This window comes from Sorex fumeus, unplaced genomic scaffold (genome assembly GCF_029834395.1).
Source record: "Sorex fumeus unplaced genomic scaffold, SorFum_2.1 ptg000129l, whole genome shotgun sequence".
Lineage (NCBI taxonomy): Eukaryota > Metazoa > Chordata > Mammalia > Eulipotyphla > Soricidae > Sorex > Sorex fumeus.
The window spans coordinates 14,242,284-14,261,858 of record NW_026606186.1 but is presented as its reverse complement, the minus strand read 5'-3'; the positions used below and the strand labels follow the sequence as shown (position 1 = coordinate 14,261,858).

The following is a 19,575-nucleotide window of genomic DNA, read 5'->3' as shown; positions in this document are numbered from 1 at the left end:
CTTCCTCTCTCACTGGCAAGGGGAAACTGAGGCTTCCTCTTTCAGCACCACATGGTCTCCTAAGTATTGCTAAGTGCAATCCTGGAGACTCCTGAGGATCAACAAGTGCAGCTGGAGAAAGCCTGCCTCATGTGCAAAGGGGAGAAGGCAGCTGGAATAGAGAAGGGATTACTAAGAAAATGATGAGGAACCGGTCAGGATGGGAGATGTGTGCTGAAAGTAGATAATGGACCAAACATGATAACCTCTCAGTATCTGTACTGCAAACCATAATGCCCAAAAGTAGAAAGAGAGTATGGGGAATATTGTCTGTCATGGAGGCAGGGGGAGGGTCGGAAAGGGGGGTATACCAGGGATATTGGTGGTGGGGAATGTACACTGGTAGAGGGATGGGTGTTTGATCATTGTGTGATTGTAACCCAAACATGAAAGCCTGTAACTCTCTCACGGTGATTCAATAAAAGTATTTTTTTTTAAAAAAGTGCAGCTGCAGGCAAAAGTGGCTGAACATCTTGGGGGGGGGGAGGGGAGGGGATGGGGGAGGGGCAGTGCAGGTAATTCCTGAGCAGCAGGGTCCAAACAACACACCCATGGGACCCTGCAACTCCTGGGTCACCGAACCAATGCTTGGGAGGTCCAAAGAACTTATCATGGCGTGGCATATAAGCTACTTCATCATCTGACTCCTTTCCTCCTCCACTTCCCCATCTCTTTGGGTCCCTAACCCCAATCACACTGTGTGCCAGCTGCCTAAAGTGAACAATAATTTCTCAGCACACACTTGGCATATACTCTTTCCCTCTGGGTTCAACGCCTCTCACGTCTCTACTAGAATTTCTTGGAAGATTTCATCATGCTACTTAAACCCAGAGTCCCATCTACAAATGTTTTTTCCTGTGCATCATCCCATAGTGGTCTATGATATCTATCCCCCTTTCTGTACATCCAGGCATTAAAAAGACCACGGAACTTATATCCTGGTTTTGTTCTTGAGTTCTCTTCTGGGTTGCACACAGTACATATTATTCCTGTCCACCAAGTACTGCAAGATCTTTTTGCAGGCAGTCTCTGAAGGTCCTGCCACGACTCCTCCTTCATGCAGCCACCATGAGATTTGTTGTTGTGGTGGTGGTGTTGGTCACTGTTATCGTGTTGCCTCCCTGGAAAAGCACACAGAGCACAAAGCAAATTTCCAAAGTTCTCCTTTCCTGCCAGAACCTGTGCCCCATCTAGGCACAAAATCATCCAACTCAAACTCATCTCAAACTCAAACTCATTCAACTAAGAAAATTTCATTACTAGTAGACGCCTCCCGGCATTTTCTCAGCCTAAAGCAAATGACCAGCTAACAATCAATTCTCAAACTTCTCAATGTTTTCCCCTCCTAGGCATTGGCTAAAAATGCATATAATTATCTATGAAAGTAATCATTTAATTTCTTTCTTTCCTTTCAGGTTTTAATAGTTAAATTAATGTCCTTTATACTTCCTCTTAAAATATTTTACTGAGTTATTCTTTGGGGGACCACTACTAGCAGTACGTGGGAGACCATGTAATGCCAAAAATCCAATGAGGGGCTCCCACAAGCAAAGCATGTGTCCCAGCCCTTGCAGCCATCTCTCTGGCTCCCTTTTTTATTTTCCATTCAGTTATTACCCATGCCATCATGGGAATTCCATGTGTATATGTGAATAAATAAATTTATCTATCCTTCAAATTGCAGGTGGGTGTCTAATAATTTTTTTTAATGATTGCATTTCTTTTCCTCCCTAGACAGTCTCTGGCACCAAATAAGTGGTCAACAAACTCAGAAAGTGTTAAATAAATGAAAACATCAACAACCCTCACAGAAACAAATAGTTCCACCTCTTCATGTTAGAAACTACTTATCACCATATCCAAGAACTTCTCATTGAAAAGGCCGTTAGAAGTAGAGAGAAATACTGCTTATGAGTATGATGACAACAGCTCTTTTCATTTACCAAATATTTTTCAAGCATGTTCTCAAACCTTATGCTGTTGGTAACTTTATGAGTTGGATGCTAGAAACCCACTATTGGAGACAGGCAATAAGACTTCAGAGAGAGACCCAGGCTGACAGTCTATAACAGTGGGCAAGGGGCCAACCAGATGCCAGGCTGCTGAGCTCCCAGGAGAGGCATAAGGAGAGAGCAGAGACTGAGATTCTGCCAGGACAGAGAAGCAAAATAAGCTGTATAGAGAGACACAGAATGGACCTTGATTACAATCTGATGGGGATTCTTGTGTTGAAAAAGAGTTGATTGGATTGTGATATGATGCCAGATTTTGTCAGCAATCAAACAACCTCTGGCTACCTCTGAGCAACTGAAATTGGAAATTTGCAGGCAGAGGCTGGCCTGTTGCAAGGGACAGGCTGAGGGACACAGAAGCAACTCAGCTTCCAGTTATAGCTAAGTGGTATATGACATACTTATTGACTCACAGAACTGCTAATGAAAATTGCTTCCTCTAAGAAGCCAGAGGAAGGGGAGAGCTTGCACTGGAAAAGAGTGGAGCATGGTAATAACAACAACAAAAAAGAGTGGAGCATGGGGACAGAGAGGAATAAACGGAATGAACTATGACAATTGAGATTCTGCAAGAGGTTTAAAAGCATAACAACTTACATTCTTGTTAACTTCTCAACCCTATGGAAGTCAGCATTATAACCTCCACTTAACAGATGCAGATTTGCTGGTAGTGAAGAATAGCTCTCAAAGCTACAGGCAAAAGTCGAAACCCCTATGAGAATTTTAAGTCTACTTCTTCTTACTTCTAAGAAAACTATAGCCCAAAGCAATGGTCTTTAACATAATTGCCAGAACCTCAGAGTACCTGAAGTTTCTCCCTGGAAACTCCCAGAGTTTCCAGGGAGAGGAAAACAATTCTCTTTCACCTGGACAGCTACCATGTGCCAACAGACACAACACACAGGCCACCCCACAGAACTGTCTGATTGAGAGATAACGAAAATGAGGGTGGTTCTAAATGAGGAAACCATCTGGCAAGTGGCAGGGCCAGTGGTGAAAATCAGACCATATTCTCCAGATTTCAATCTGAGATCTAAGAAGTAAAAACCATGCAGAAAATATACCACTTTTACCCTCTTTTTAAGCAATGTGCAGGGAGAGTCTCTGTAATAAAGTGAGGGATCCCCCATCTGTTCAACATGAATTCCTATGTTAATGAATTGTCATGGACAATTTGATTACCTAAAACATGATAAGAAAGTTGAAGTATGTAAGGAGTGGTTACTTATTTAATCCCTTTCAAAAGAAAAAGGGTCTTTGGAAGATAAGAGTATGAAAGAAGAGCGTGCACAAGGTTTCTCTCCATATTATCTCAGGAAGTAAAAAGAACTAAATCTGAAGCATGTTCTCTCAGTGTAGACTCACCCAGCACGCAATGTACCCAAACAACTCAGAGCTTCTTAGGGTCAATGAAAATGTTTCCAGGTAATAATATAATTTAGAATCTATTGAATTTCATATTTGACATCTAAACCATAATCAATCAGACAACATGAAATAAAATTCAGAAATTTGGGGGGAAGGTAAACTATCATTATTTTTAGTGAAACAAAACTAAAGGCAGATCAATAGACAAATTGATAGATATGAAAGATTCTACTTTTAAAAAGTTAGAAATGATAAAGCAGTATAGTAAAGTGTGGGAAAACACAAAAAACTGCTGTGTTGCTATACAAAATGAATGATCAGAAAAAGAAATTAAGAAAAGTGCCCTTGGGGTTGGAATGATAGCACAGCAGGTAGAGCATTTGCCTTGCACACGGCCGACCCGGGTTTGATTCCCAGCATCCCATATGGTCGCTTGAGCTACCGCCAGGAGTAATTCCTGAGTGCAGAGCCAGGAGCAGCCCCGGTGCATCGCCAGGTGTGAGCCAAAAAGCCAAAAGAAAAAGAACCTTGGGGCTGAAGCAATAGCACAACAGGTAGGGCATTTGCCTTGCACGCAGCTGACCCAGGTTCAATTCCCAGCATCCCATATGGTCCTCCGAGCACTGCCAGGAGTAATTCCTGAGTGCATGAGCCAGGAGTAACCCCTGTGCATCACCGGGTGTGATCCAAAAAGGAAAAAAAAGTAACTTGTTTCCAACAGAATCAAAAATAATATTTAGAAATAAATTAAAGGAGGTGAAATATCTATACAAAAAAAACCTATAAGATACTGTTAAAAAGATAAAGAACAAGATACTAAGAGATGGAAAGATAACCCATCTGCATGGATGAGGAGAATTAATATAAACAAGATGGCCACCTAAAGCAATTTACAAGCTCAAGGCAAACCCAAGCAAAATTACAATTATAGGTCTGGAGAGATGCAGTGGGTAGGGCACTAGTCTTGCACATGGTTACCCTGGGTTCAATCCTTGGCACCCCCTATGGTTCTCCAAGCCCCGGCAGGATTAATTCTTGAAAACAGTTAGGCATAAGCCCTGTAGCACTTCCAGGTGTGGCCTGCAAATTAAATGAATAAATAAAACATAAATTTATAATTATCATTTTGAAAAATAGAACAAAATTACTAAAATTTACATAAAACCATAGAATACCCTGAATAATTAGATCTATCTTGCAGAGGAAGGGGGAAAGGAATAAAACAGAGGCATAATAGTACCTGAATTCAAACTATATTAAAATATGACAATAATTAAAATAGTATGGTGCTATGCAGAAAAAAACAGACACATGGACAATGGATTCGAATTCCGAGCCCAGAAACAAAACCACAAATATAATCACACAATCTATATGAGAAAGGAGCCATACTATACAATGGAGGAAAAAAAAATATCTTCAACAAATGGTGCTGGACAAGCTCAACAGCCTCACATTAAAGAATGAAACTGGGGTCAGAGAGATCGGGCAGGAGGTAAGGCAGTTGGTTTACATGAGCCCAACCAGTTCTATCCCTGGCACCAGTCTCCCATGTGTTTTAAGAAGTGACCCGAGTGTAGAGCGAAGAAGTAATTCTGGAGTACCACTGGCTGTGGCCCAAAATAAATAAATAAAAAATAAATAAACAGAAAAAATAAAGAATGAAACAATCAGTCTCTAAATCCACACACAAAATTAAATTCAGATGAATTATTTTCTGATACTTCAAAGCATAAAATACATACAAGAGAGCATAGGTGCTTTTATGACATCAGTATTATAATTTTTCTTAAAAAATTAGAAAAAATAATTTTCAAGACAATGAAAGTCCAATGTTCCATTGATTTGAAAGTTGATTTTAATATATGATATATATACTGTAACATTTATATATCATCTTTACATAAATGCAAAATATTATTAAAAAACAAAGTGAAACATCTATGAATGTATACACTATATATACATGTTTGTTTGTTTGGGGCCATACCTAGTGATACTCAGGGGTTACTCCTGGCTCTCCTTAGGAATTACTACTGGTGGTGTTCAGGGGACCACATAGGATGCCAGAGATTGAACCCAGGCAGGCAAACACTCTACCCACAGTACTATTTCACCAGTCCCAAAAGATAAATTTTTAACATTTTATGGAGCAATGGTCCATAAAGGAAAACATTAGTACACTCTCCAAGAACATAAACTGTTTTTAGGTGAACTTTGCTGCAATTTAACTGCAGCCAGTAATTACAGAACCAAATTGTGTTAACAAGGATTAGTAGAATTGGGAGTGAGTGTTTTCAGCTCTGTTCTGATTAACTCCTACATGGCACTGTTTTGGGCAAAGCAACAGTACTGGTGTTGACAACAAAATTAAAAATATTTTCCTAGGTATGTGTGTCCTTTCCCCCTTGACTATGTCAAACACAGAAGGTTGACCTAAAGTTAATTTTAGCTTTATCATTTTTCTCCATCTCAAGAATCACACTTATTATGTGCTTGGAACCTAATGGTACCCTGGAGATTGGAATCAATATCTAATCTCTGGTTAAGCAGGTTTTTTATACCTATCCCAGATCCTGCCTATTGAACTAGTGTCTTCAATTTTGCTTTTTAAGAGTGAAAATATACAAATGTGGATTCCCAGGCATTGTTTCAAGGGTTTCATTTAATGAGGTTCATTAAGTATCCTGAGTAACTCCCCTCTAAAGGGATAGACAGAGCACTGAAATGGTAATAAGAGATATCAGCTGTAATTAATTTGGTCATAAATGTTTTTGATCTGGACAAGTCACTCCCCTCCTGGATCTTAGTTTTCACTCTGAAAAAAAAAGCAGTTACCGATATATGAAAATCTTAAAAAAAAATTAAAAAGATCCTTTAATACTGAACATATATGAATGGTCCTAGCACAAATTCCCTTATAGTAAAATCAGTATTCCAGTAATGATCTATCATAGTTGTGGTTTTGAAGATTTCTAGTTTGTCCAAGAGGCAGTAAATGCCTAGTTGTTTCTTTACAGATAATACCAAGAGTTTGCAGGAGAGTAAAGATCATACAGTTATGATATATACACATAATCATATTGCATATACAGGGAGAATTACACATACGGCTACAAAGCAACTCAAAACAAAATGTAGGTTCAGCCTTGGTGACAACATTGGGAATGAGTGTGGGAACATCTTCTACATGAGTTGTCATATCACAAGTATCTCAGTCCTTGGGTTGCCAACTCTGCTTCTGGGCATGACAGATGAATGAGAAATCCCATTTCCTTTCAAATCATTTGAATGTGAAAAGGACCAACATTAAACAGGGGGCAACTGTCTTTACATCACCCAGGGCACCACTTTTAATCACAAACTTGCAGACCACCAGCCTCTTGTGACACTGATATGGAGTGTGGAAATTATCATGTAATTTACGGCAGACAGTGCCTGAAAGTGACTTTCTCAGCATCTGTTCTCTAGTAGTCTGGAGAACAGGGAAATGAAGAAAGCTCGAGGGGTTGCTGCAGAAATGTAATCTCTTCCAGTACATCCAACAGTTCAATTGCCTTCCCCGACCCACCCCACAAGCTCTTCAAACTGCTTTCTTTCCTCATCCTACCATGCCTTTCTTTATCTTCATGTTGAAGTTCTCTGCAACCTTCAAAGCCTGTCTTCATAAAACTCCACCCTTCTCCAATAACTGCCCAGTTCAACTTACCTCCCACTGTTAGGTAAATCTCAACCAATTATGGAAGGGGGTCAGGGTAAGTTCAGCCTGATTTCACTAAATATAACTATTAGATGAGTCATTCCTGGCAGCTCCATGATGCTCATAGGAACATATGTGTTTGGGGAACAAACCAGGGTCAGCCACATGCAAGGTAGCAACCTAAATCTTGTACTACCTTTCTGGCCACTTTCTTAGTTTTTTTCTTGTTTTGTTTTGGATTTTTGTTTGCTTGTTTTTGAAAGAAAACACAGGTTTGATAGAGAAGAAAACACAGGTTCAAAATGGGATGATTTAAGAGGATCAATCTTGTCTACTGTAGTGCTTGGTCCTTCATTCATTTCTACCCTCCCAAATGCTATTGCCCTGGGGAAATCCCTTCACACCTCAGATCCTCATTTATAAAATAATGAAAGATGCTGAAATCTCCGTGGGTTATTTTGAGGATTAAATCAAGAAGAAAAAAAGATTGTACTCAGTGATAGGGAATTTAAAAATGCAAGAAATAATTATTATCATTCCAACAAGAATAAGTATTGTGATAAAAAAAGTAAATGTGATATTCTTGTTTTCTTCACTGAAGAAAGGCAAAAAAACTCTTTCTTAAAGAGAATTTACTATTGATAAGAATTTAGTCAATCAATTATGAATGAAAAGATAACTTTAAGCATTTTGCTTGTTCCCATCCAAGTTTCAACTCAAGAATAGTGTTGTCAATGTCATATATAGAATGGTCTCTATGCTTTAACTCACACACTTCTTAAAACCTATGCATGTCTCTGTGGAGTATGAGCTTTTATACTAATCGTCAGTGTGGTATCTAGTGTCTGCATGTGTTCAATTTTTTGAAATTATGGCATGGATATTTAACAGGAACTTCTAGTACTGCAGTATAGACTTGAACTTGGTTGCCTAACAATGCTATCAATTTGAAGAAAGAATGAAGACTTTATATCGAAACTTTCAGAGGCAGGGGAATCAGGGATTCAAGACTCCAGGCTGGGGCTGGCGCGATAGCACAGCGGGTAGGGCATTTGCCTTGCATGCAGCCAACCCATGTTCGATTCCCAGCATTCCATGTGGTCCCCCAAGCACCGCCAGGAGTAATTATTGAGTGCAGAGTCAGGAGTAAGCCCTTGAGCATTGCTGGGTGTGACACACACACACACACACACACACACACACACAAACACCAACTTTGCCAACCTGTGTAAGTGACAACATCCGCAATCGAATCCCCTCTGAAAGTGAGGGGGGAAATAGATGCCACAATGAGACTAATTTTGTTTTATGTTGAAAAAACATGATGCAGGATTGAAGAGATAGTACAGTAGGCAGGGTGTTTTTCTTATATAAAGCTGACCTAGGCACAATAGCCTGTAATACATATGGTCACCAAAGTCCTACAAGGAGTGGTCCCTGAACACCAAACCATGAGGAAGTCCTAAGCACAACTGGGTATGATCAGAAAATAAACAGAAAAAAAAAAGCAGGAAGCAGCTGTTCGGAAGTAAAATAAAACACTGGATGCCAAACCAATGACTTTGATTGCTGAAATCAATCCTTGATGACTCTGGCCCTGAGAGCATGTGCACAGCTGTCCAGAACCCAGAGATCTTTTGGTTATGCTCACATTCTAAATCTATTTCTTTCTGTATCAGCTCTTTTTATGAGGATGTTTCACTCTGTGATAAGCATAATTATTGAACAACAACAGCAAAAACGTAGGCACGGCAGCCATGGCCTTGCTCTCACAGAGATTATGGTCTGGTGAGTAAGACAGGCAATCAAACCCAACAGATATGAGAATGAAGAGCCACATGGAAATCAGGAAAGAACCCAGGGAGTAAGGGCATACATGACAGGGGCAGTCTAGCCCAGTTAGTAGGCAGAGTTTTAGAGAGTGAAAAAAAGAAAAAATATAATCTAGATGAGAAAAAGAAAATAAAGGTGTGCTAGAGTTACAGACACAAGTAAGATATAATTCCTGGCCTTGTGAAGCTGCTGGTCTAAGGAGAGATAGCAGATGAGGCCAATACAGGGCCTTGTGAGGGACAATGGCAACCAGAATGAATGAAGTTTCTCTCCACCTGGAACCAGTGGTTATAAAAGAAGGTGCAGAGACACAGATCCTAGAAACCAAACTGACTTGACACTTGCTGTAATCATGTGTCTGTGTCCATACCTCCCTCTTCTACTGAATCACTCTTCCATCATTCAAAAGTGGAGGTTCTAGATGTCTGAACAGTCAGTGATCCAGAATGATGCAGCAGTTTTCAAGCTTTGTTCTTTATTTCCCAAAGAATGAACCTTTTTCTTTTCCCCTTCCACATTATGCCCCTTTCTGTGGACTGGATGACATTATTTATTTCTCATATCCTCAGGACTTAAATCCCTGATTTATTCTAAATCTTGCTCTTGCGTGACATCAGAAATAAATCCTTAATCCTGGGGGGGCAAGGAGATAAATGGGGGCCGCCACACCTGTGACCTCTATCAGGGATTTGGCTCCAATGCTCTGCCCAAGGCAAATGGACCTCATCAGGCTGAAAGGGGGATGGAGACATTTACGAAAGCAAGCAAGCGAGAAAAGGGATAAGTCACTTAAAACTGAGCATCTGTGAAGAAAAAAGAAGCTGTTTCCCTCTGATGCACCTCAAGGAACCCTGACAGAACAATGGAAGCTCTGCTGGGACCTTTATTTCTTTCACTTTTTTAATGTGGGGAAACCTTTAAAACGAAAATCCATTCAATTTTTCAAATATAACTTCCCACTTTAAATCTTATTTTCCCCCAAATGGCAATTCTCCATACTCTGTTTTCTCTTCAGATCACCTAAATATTTCACTTTTCATATATGATGTGGCCCCAGGAGTCAAACTTATGACCTCATGACTTCTAGGCAGGCACTTTGGCCACTCAATCATCATTCAATTCCAATCCTTAAGACTCCTGAACTTCAGGTCTTCATCTGTATGAAGTTGATCCTACTTAAGCTAATATAGAAGATTAGAAAAATTACTGCATGCAAGGCCAGAGCCATAGTACAAAAGTACTTGCCCAGCACGCAGCCAACCTGGATTTAATTCCTCAGCATCACATATGGTTCCACCAGCACTGCCAGGACTGATTCCTGAGTGAGCAGCCAGGAGTAAAACCTGGGCATTGCGGGGTATGGCCCACACGCCCCCGCCCCCCACCAAAAAAAAAAAGAAAAGAAAAGAAAATGTACTGCATGTCAAAAATTTAGCTAAAAAACAAGGCACAAACATCTCATAGATCAGGCCCTGAAACCAACAAAATAAATAAAAATTAAAATGGCATCTGGCAGATGGCAAGTAAATATAAAAGGAGAGACAGTGATGCCTGACTTCATTGGTTTCTGTCTGAGCCTCAACTACTGGTTCTTCCTTCCCTCTAATCCCCCCAAATCACAGATAGCAGCATCTTTTGCCCCAGAAGGATGATTGACCATCAAAGACAAGATCACCAGGTCCCGTTGTTTCCCGGTCTATGTGGTTCTGCTCAGAAGCGGTGGGGTAGGTATGGGAGATGGGCCAGGACATGGATTCTCCCTCCCATGTGAGCTGTGTGCTTGGCAGTGAATATGGGTTCCCATATTTAGCTCCTTCAATAAGGCACTGCCATCCCCTCTTCTGGGTACCGCTGTTCCCTATTCTGGCTCCTACAGGGTAGCAAAAACTTCTCCCCCATGGAATAAGGGTTACATATCCTGGTGTTTTGATGCTGGGTAGCAAACAGTTTTGAAGGTTTATCTCACCCTCTTCCCTCAGCATCTGAGGAAATTAATAAGAAAGAACAGATCCTCCCTCCTAGAATGGCTAGCTGGGCATTCAAACCAAGCAAGTCCTGCAGTGCAGAGGGACACCCAAAGACTTCAGTTGTGTGATTCATCAACCTGATCATGCCAAATTCCTGGGGTGCTGCACGCGTGTGTGTGTGTGTGTGTGTGTGTGTGTGTGTGTGTGTGTGTGTGTGTAAGGAAGACCATGTGCATATGTGATCCTCAATCTCTACACCTAAGCCAACTATAAGAATGAGAAAGACCAAAGAGACCAAATCACTGCAGATGCCAACCTGCATGTTTCATGATCCCCGCAGGAAGGTTTCCTGGGTCTGTCACACACTGCCTTTGATTCTGACATGACCTCTGAGGTACATGTTCTGGAGGGAATTGCATGTTCCCTGCCAAGACCCTGATTGAGGGAGGGTCCAGGAGCACACACGCTCATCAATCACCACTAATTACCTCCTCATCCAACTCATAGAAATCTGAAGGGAACAGGCAAAGGGGAACAGTGTTATAGTGGGAGTAAAACAATAAGGCCATGCTGCATATGATCTTGTTTCACTCTCTCAACAGCTCTGCAAACCTAACCTCTTTGGAACCCATTCTATAGGTAAACCAAAGAGCAGAAGAAAGAAGAGCATCAGGACAACACAGTTTGCTCATGGAGGAGAGACAAAAATCCAAGGGTAATGCACTCCAGTGTGCTGCCCATCTCAGCAGGCACAGACCCACAGTGCTGCCCTGTAGGGTAGAATGAGACAGAGGATGCACAGCACATGCAAAGAAAGCAACAGGTGTAGCCGATTCCTAGTCAGAGTTGAGGGCCTAAGAGGCGCACTGAGTGGCAGAGCTGCAGATCTGGGTAGAGTGTGAGTACACAGAGAACAGGGCAATGGGGACCGGGCTACAGATGGACAGTCTCTAATAGGATTGGGCTCAGTTCACACTGATGTGCCACAGGGAGACGGGTGCCTTACCCAGCATCAGAATGTACCTTCCCCAGTCTGCTAGAGAAGAGCTAGAGCTGTGTGTGCATACTGCTTCCACATGGATTCCAGGTTTTCCATCGTAGGAACCAAGGACAGGAGGTCCCAGAACATCCCAAAGCAGTATTCTGATTACTTTGTATAGAATAAAAGCAAGATCCAAGATGTGCTCTCCAGGACCCAGTTGACAGTCCTCTACAAAACAGGAAATAAATCCACTCTGTGTTGGTAGTGAAAGGGAGAGACCACCCAATTACCACAAATTCAGGTTTGCAAAGTATGTTTCCTATGCAGCTGCAGATAACATTCGCAAATTCCCTCTTTGGAAATTTCCAATTTGGGTTCAAGAGAAGAGAGAGTACAGCGGGAAGAACACTTGCCTTACACAAAGTCAACCTGGGTTAACCCTTTGCTCTCCAGATGGTCCCCTGAGCTTTGCCAGAAGTGATCCCTGAGCCCAGAACTACATGTAAACTCTGAGCATCATCAGGTGTGGTTCCAAAAACAAAAAAGTAAAAATAAAAACTGTAAAATCATTATATTTCCAATTTCCTCATGATAGGATTTTTCTTTCCATTTTCTAGTATCCCTTTTCTAAAAGTCATATCTTGTGGGGTTTTTTGTTTGTTTGTTTGTTTTAGATTTTGTGGTCACACCCAGCAATGCTCAGGGGTTACTCCTGGCTCTGTGCTCAGGAATTCTTCCTGGTGGTGCTTGGGGTACCATATGGAATGCAGGGGATTGAACCCGGCTTCGCCATGTGCAAGGTGGCCTACCTGTTATACTATCACTCAGGTCCCTAAAAGTCATATCTTAACCTTACTGGAATGACCAGGTTCAAATTGGATGGGTTTACATAAGCAGGGAATCAAAATTTCTCTTGCTAACCTCTCTTGGTCAAATTAGCCATTTCGTCCTAGACAGGTAAAGAAAGATTATTTTGCTTCCCAACACCATTTATAAAATATGGTCTATTTTGTGTTTCACATCCATTAGCTTAACTGAAGATTAAATCCATTAGCAGCATGACAGCTGCTAATGAATCCTAACAGTGAACACTGTCTAACTCAACTCACAGTCACCTGGGTTTTACCTGCCCACCTCTGCTAGTCAACAAACCACACAATTGAAGAACAGAGTCTGGATGTTCCCTTCAAGTGCCATAGTAACTTAACACAAAGGATAGATCCAATCAATGTTTTTGTAAGAGTCAATTAGTGTGGTTCTGCCTCCTCCTCTGACAACCTAGAAATGAAGAACCAGGGAAGGAAAGATTTGATCAAGGTTATCAAGCAGATTCATGACTCCCTCACGGTGCCTATGTAGCAAAGACCCACCTAGTCATTACAACAAGTCCCCAAGGGCTTGTTTTACAGGCCATGGGCCACATGGTTTGCTGACTCCCATCTGCTATCGCAGAAGGGAGGTTAAAACAAGAATCAGGCCAGGTGGGTCTTGCTTTCTGCAAGCACAGTAAAATATGAGCCTTTCAAACTTGTCTGATTTCTCTGAGAGGTTTAATCAAGTACAAAATAAAAGGCAGGCATGATTTACTTAGTCCTCCTCTCTACGGCTGATGAGGTACCTCCAAGAAAGACTACAGAGGAAGATAAACAACAGTCAGGGGGTTGGGATGGGGCCTGGAAAATCAAATATGCTTGCAAAACAGGAGTAGTTAGGCCTCGGGACACAGAGCTGTTTGAATTTTTGAAGAAGAAAAGAAGCTACTTGAAGAACTACAAAAAAAAATCCAGACTTTTTGAAGTAGTTGGGCTTAAACCTAGGTGACAAAGTACATGAGAATCACAACTCTAAACCCCTGGGGCCTGAGTGATAGTACACTGGTTAGGGTTCAATCCCCATATCTCATTTGGTCTCCTGCTCACTGTCAGGAGTAATTGCTAAGTGCAGCCAGGAATAACCCTTGAGCATCATTGGCTGTGACCCAAAGCTACCCCCTCAAAAAAAAAAAAGGAACTCTCACTCTCCCCCAACTGTATCATTAGCCCTTATAAGAGGCACAATAAATACGAAGGTGGGTGTTAACCTGCTTTCTCATACTCTGGTTCTGATAGGTAGTAACAGCATGCCCCAATAAGGACTCTCAAAGATCAGAGGCTTAAAGGCTAATGGTGTGTGTCTCAACACACAAAATCCTCCTTCTCATTTGATGAGGGTCCTCAATTCATTACTGTCTCTCAATGATCCACCAGATCTGTCAGTGCCATCTGAAATGCCCCCAGTCTCCATGTGAGAGGGTCAATGAGAATTCTGAACTCTTTCTCTGGCCAGTAAAGGTGCTGGCCCCCAAAAGGAGTGTGTTACCTCCACTCATGATTTTAGTTAAACCATCCCCCCAAAATGTGAAGGTCGGGAAGCACAACCCTAGCATCTGAGCCCAGAAAGGAGAGGAACTGAATATATGTAAGAATATAAGAATCCTGGGACTGGAGTGATAGCACAGTGGGTAGAGCATTTGTCTTGCATGTGGCCAACCCAGGTTCGATTCCCAGCATCCCATGTGGTCCCCTGAGCACCACCAAGAGTAATTCTTGAGTGCAGAGCCAGGAGTAATCCCTGTGCATCGCCGGGTGTGACCCCCCCAAAAAATATATATAAGAATCTCAACTGCTTGGCTCTAGACCCTCCCAGAAACGCCTAGTGGTTCCTTCAGAGGATGTGCAGAGGCTTAAGGAGCCTCTGGGTTTTGCAAAGAGTGGAGACAGTTTCTTTAGAAAAGCACTGCACAGAGTGTCTGCAAGCACCCTGGGCAGGCCACGCCCTAGCTACTGCATGCAGGGGATGCTCAATGAGTCCCACCCCAGCCCTTTCCAGGCTGCTGACTTACCTGGGCAGAATATGACAAGTTAGCACAGCATTCTGTTTGCTCTGTGCTCCTGACATATTACATAACACAGCCCTGTTCTGCAGTTCTCCAAGGCCTCTGCTCATCTCCCCTTGTAAACTCCTTGAGGGCAGAGACCTTGTCTCACTCATCTTGCAAAACCAAGCACAGATTTTTACATAGTGGAGGAGCGCACTGCATGTTTATTTTATAAATGAACAAACTACATTTTCCAAAAGAGATGAATTCCAGGACTCAGCCTCGTCAACTCTGTGGATGCTGCAGTGAACAATGCCATTGGAATATTGACATTGTCAACAACCATCTGGCATTAATGACATGTGTTAATTATTTTTTTAAAAGTATAGAATTCTTCAGTTCTTCTTTGCTTTTACTAATGTGTCTGCCTACAAATCCTATGCACCAGAAAATATACATTATTTACATTTCATTAGTTTTTTAGTTTGGGTCACACCTGCCTGTGCTCAGGGCTTACTCCTAGCTCTGTGTTCATGACTCACTGGTGGCTGTGTGCTCAGAGATCACTCCTGGAAGTGCTTGGAGACTACAGACAATGCCAGGAATCAAACCTATGTCAGCTGCATGCAAGCATCCTACCCACTGCACTCGTTCCAGCCCCTCATCTCCAGTTTAAAGAAGAGAAACTCGATCATTTCAAAAGGTCACTCCATCACCTGAGGCAGAGCTGGGAGGACCACAGGAATAGCTCAGTGGAATCCAGTTATTGCTTTGTAGTCAGTCTATGGATTCAAGCTCAATCCCAGCGCCACCACATGTGCCCAGTACAATCACAGCACCTATGTTGTTAGAGCTCTGCTACCCATGATTTCTGGCACTGCAAGAGATTTCTGGCTGCACCATAGCCAGGTGTGTGTGCAAGCACCATCACTAAAAGGGGTCTCCCTGGGAGCCTCACTATAAGATGTGTGAGCATCATAGCCAAGAAGTGCAAGCACTAAAACCAAAATAAACATTATAACTAAAGAGGAAAGCCCGCAGCAAGTACCTTGGCTGACTGACTATTCAAGTACTGCCTCCTGGCTAATTTGCAAGCCCCAGCCAGCACCACATCTAAATGTGTAAGCAGGAGCCAGGTCAATAGCACAGTGGGTAAGGTGCTTGTGTTACACACAGCTGACCAGGTTCAATCTCCTAACACCCCATAGCATCCCCCCAAGCCCCACCAGGAGTGATATCTGAGCACAGAGCATGGAGTAAACCCTGAGCCCTGCCAGGTATGGCCCCAAAACAAAAAAAATTAATAAAAATAAAAAATAAGCGTGCAATCACGACAGCCAGATGTAATGTAGACCCTGGTCATTACAGCAAAAACAACAAGAAGGAAAATGGGGTAAAAGAGCTAAGGTTACACTTCAGGTAGTTGTGTTCCTTGTCCATGAGAATTTACAACTCTTCCTGACTCCTCCGGTGATCCTGGCATGAGACCTTATTGTCATATATCTAGCCAGACTTTCTCTGTGTCCTGCAGTTATGAGAGTGGAGTCTTTCTCATGACCTTGGCCTTGATGTCTATCTAAGCTTCCCATCCTTATAGCAGTTACTTTACTTTCCTGCTCCTACATTCCCAGCTTTCTGGGTACACCTGCTCTGAACCACAAATAGCTGCAGCTTCACCTTCTCCAGCGAGCTTTGTGATTGGTTGGGGCATCTTCAGAGTGGTGGGAAAGGTCGCTCTCTACTCCTCCAAGAACAGAGGATTTTATTCATTATGTCGCCATTCTTGGTTGTTTTCTTACTGATTTACTTATTTCACATGCAAGACACCTGGTTTTACTGAGTTCTTTCTAAAGTATCTGGAGAAATAGAGAATCAGTGACAACCATGATATAGTATTTTGAAGGATCAAACTATACTGTCAGTAATTGTCATGGTAGCATATCTTATTCGTCAAGCTCATCTATGTGGTTTCACTCTCCACCACACAATCTAGATGTGTGCCTGCTGCTTTAGAATGGTAACAGAAAACACCAAAAAGCACCCTATAAAACAAAAGCAACCAAAAAAGGAATTTTACTATGCATCTCTTGGCAACTTCCTGTAATGAGGCTTTGGATGACATAAGGCCACATGTTCTGACGGTGAAGAGTAAGCACATGGGTAACAGAGATTCAGTGACAGAAATGGCAGACTGGTTGGTGAGTGGCTGAGAGCATAAACAGTGGGAGGCAGCTAGTTCTGGCTTTCATGTTGGTTCTGCCACAATCAGGAACTCTCTGGTCATCTGCTAGTCCCTAACACCTAGAGATCTCTGTAGATACATTGCGCATCCTTTGGTGAATGTCACTGAGATAAATGAGAGATGCCCAGAGAGCTCCCATAAGCACTGAGCATGCAAATTCTTTCCCTCAAGCCAGTCTACGCCATTGTTGGTAGGCTGCTCAAGATTGAAGACCTCTCTGTTTTCTCATAGCTGATTCTTCAGTGTCAAACCCAGTGCCAGGGCTATGGTATGACAATTATGAGTGTGATATACTTGCATTATTAGAACAGAGCTTGACTGGGTTGAGATATTTATCTATAAAATCTCTGAAGTGCTTTCTCCTCTAACATACATAATCAGCTAGTTCTCATGGAATGTTATTCTGAGGTTCAGTTAGAATAACAAAAATCCTGACCAAGGATTTCTTCATTCATTTGCCTTCATCACCTTTCATCTTTCTTCATCTTCATTTTTCCATTCATTTGCAAGGGTCATTTCTGCAATACCCTGGCCTACTGCCCTAGGACATATTTCATATGATATTTCTCTATGTAAAAGTGGCAGCTTCCATTGTAACTCTTTATCACTGGTGAAACTGGAGAGCAATCTCAGGCCTCAACCTGACACCACCGAGAAATGAGAGAGAAATAAAAATGGCTTTCCTGTCACTCATGATCTGGAAGAAGGCATGTGTAGAGTCACAACCAAGGAGCAAAGATTCACAAAAGTAGCTTAATACTTAGGCAGCACTTATGCACTAACATTGGACAAGAACAATGTGTACAAAAATAGACTTGCAAATCCTAGTATTATTAAATAGGAATTCTGGGAGACACAACATAAGAACACACATGCACACACCCACAGTTTTGAATCTCACACAATACAGATAAGATAACCACTGAAACAAAATAAGGCCCCATCACAATTTAAAAACTTGCTAATGGGTGGGCCTAAAAACATACTTCAGAAAAGCCATCTGCACTTCGATGTTCATTGCAGCACTGTTCACAATAGCCAGAATCTGAAAGAAACCTGAGTGCGCCAAGAACAGACGACTGGACAAAGAAACTACGGTACATCAACACAATGGAATACCTTGCACCCACAGGAAAAATAAAGTCACGAGATTTCCTTATAAATGGATGGACATGAAGAATATCATGCTGAGTGAAAAGAGTCAAGGGAGGAACAAACACAGAATGATTGTACTCATTTGTGGGATATTAAAAACAACATAGGAGGAGACTAATACCCTAGGACAGTACAACTAAGGACCAAAAGGACTAACCCATGGTGGGAAGCTTGCAACAAATGGTGGAGGAGGGAGGGAAGTTAGGATAGAGAAGTCCACTATGACAGTGATAGCTAGAAATGATCACTCTGAACAAGAACTGAGTGCTAGGAGTAGGCAAAGGGATAAACATAATAACCCTTAGTACCTATAGTGCAAACCAGAATGCAGAGAGAGAGAGAGAGAGAGAGAGAGAGAGAGAGAGAGAGAAAGTGACTGCCATAGAGTCAGGCTGGGGTGAAAGTGGCAGGAGGAAACTTGGGGTCATTGGTGGTGGGAAGGGAAGGAAAGACTGTTGGAACACTGTATAATGGAAGGGTTTCATGAACATCGTGAACAACTTTGTAGCTGTGTATCTCACGGTGATTCAATAAAAACAAACAAACAAAAAACAGAGAAACTTGCTAATGTTAGCTGACTGAATAAATGATGAACGAATGGTCTCTTTCACGTACTCAGGAAACACTGTTGTGGGTTTGAGAAATACTGAAGAAGAGTCCCAGCACTGTAACTGTTTCCTGTTTGGGGTATCTACGTCATTTTAAAGTTTTTAGAATAAAGTAATCCCACGTGCTTCATGAAGTCTACGAATTCAGTTGTTATCTCCCAACTCCCTCCTTAATTTTCCCAATGTGTACACAGATCAGTTTTCCAAATTCTCTCTGAATTATAGGCACAAGTCACAAGTCAAGAGAAGATAATAAACAGAAAAGTATGTATTCCTAACCTTACACAGAAAAAGCAAAGAGGTAAGTGTTGATATTCTTCTGTAAAAATCCATATAAATCCATAGAACTGCTTTGGTTTCCCAGGGACTAAAATCAAGATTACCACGTGCTGTTTAAGAGTTCTGATGTAAGAAAATTATATACAAAAATAACACACATTTTTAACATGTTGGTTTATAAAAATAAAATCCCATTATCGCAAAGCCACAGTTGGCCAAGTTTCTCAGGATTACTGTGCATTTAACACAGTAGGAAAAATAATCATCTGTGGGCTTAAGAAATGGCCTGAACCTTAACTGCAGGTGCCGACATAGCACAGTCTTGCCTGAACTTAGGTCAAGTAAAATGAGGTAAATTTTTATAAACTGTCATTGACTTAGGAGAAACTAAAGTGCTATTAATGAAGACAGAAAATCTTGTGATAAACATAGGATATGACTTGCCAACTAAAATACAGGCCAGCCTAGCTTAATAAATGATCTAAGTGTTCTTCCCTGCCATGGTTATTTGTTAAAACTGGAAGATTTCTATT

At 41.7% G+C, this 19,575-nt stretch overlaps 1 protein-coding gene across 4 annotated transcripts in view; it reads right to left on the bottom strand.

Moving 5' to 3' along the window:
* Nucleotides 1–19,575, bottom strand: part of ASTN2 (astrotactin 2) — a 1,072,177-nt gene that overhangs the window by 997,575 nt on the left and 55,027 nt on the right. The gene's annotated exons all lie outside the window — the stretch shown is intronic.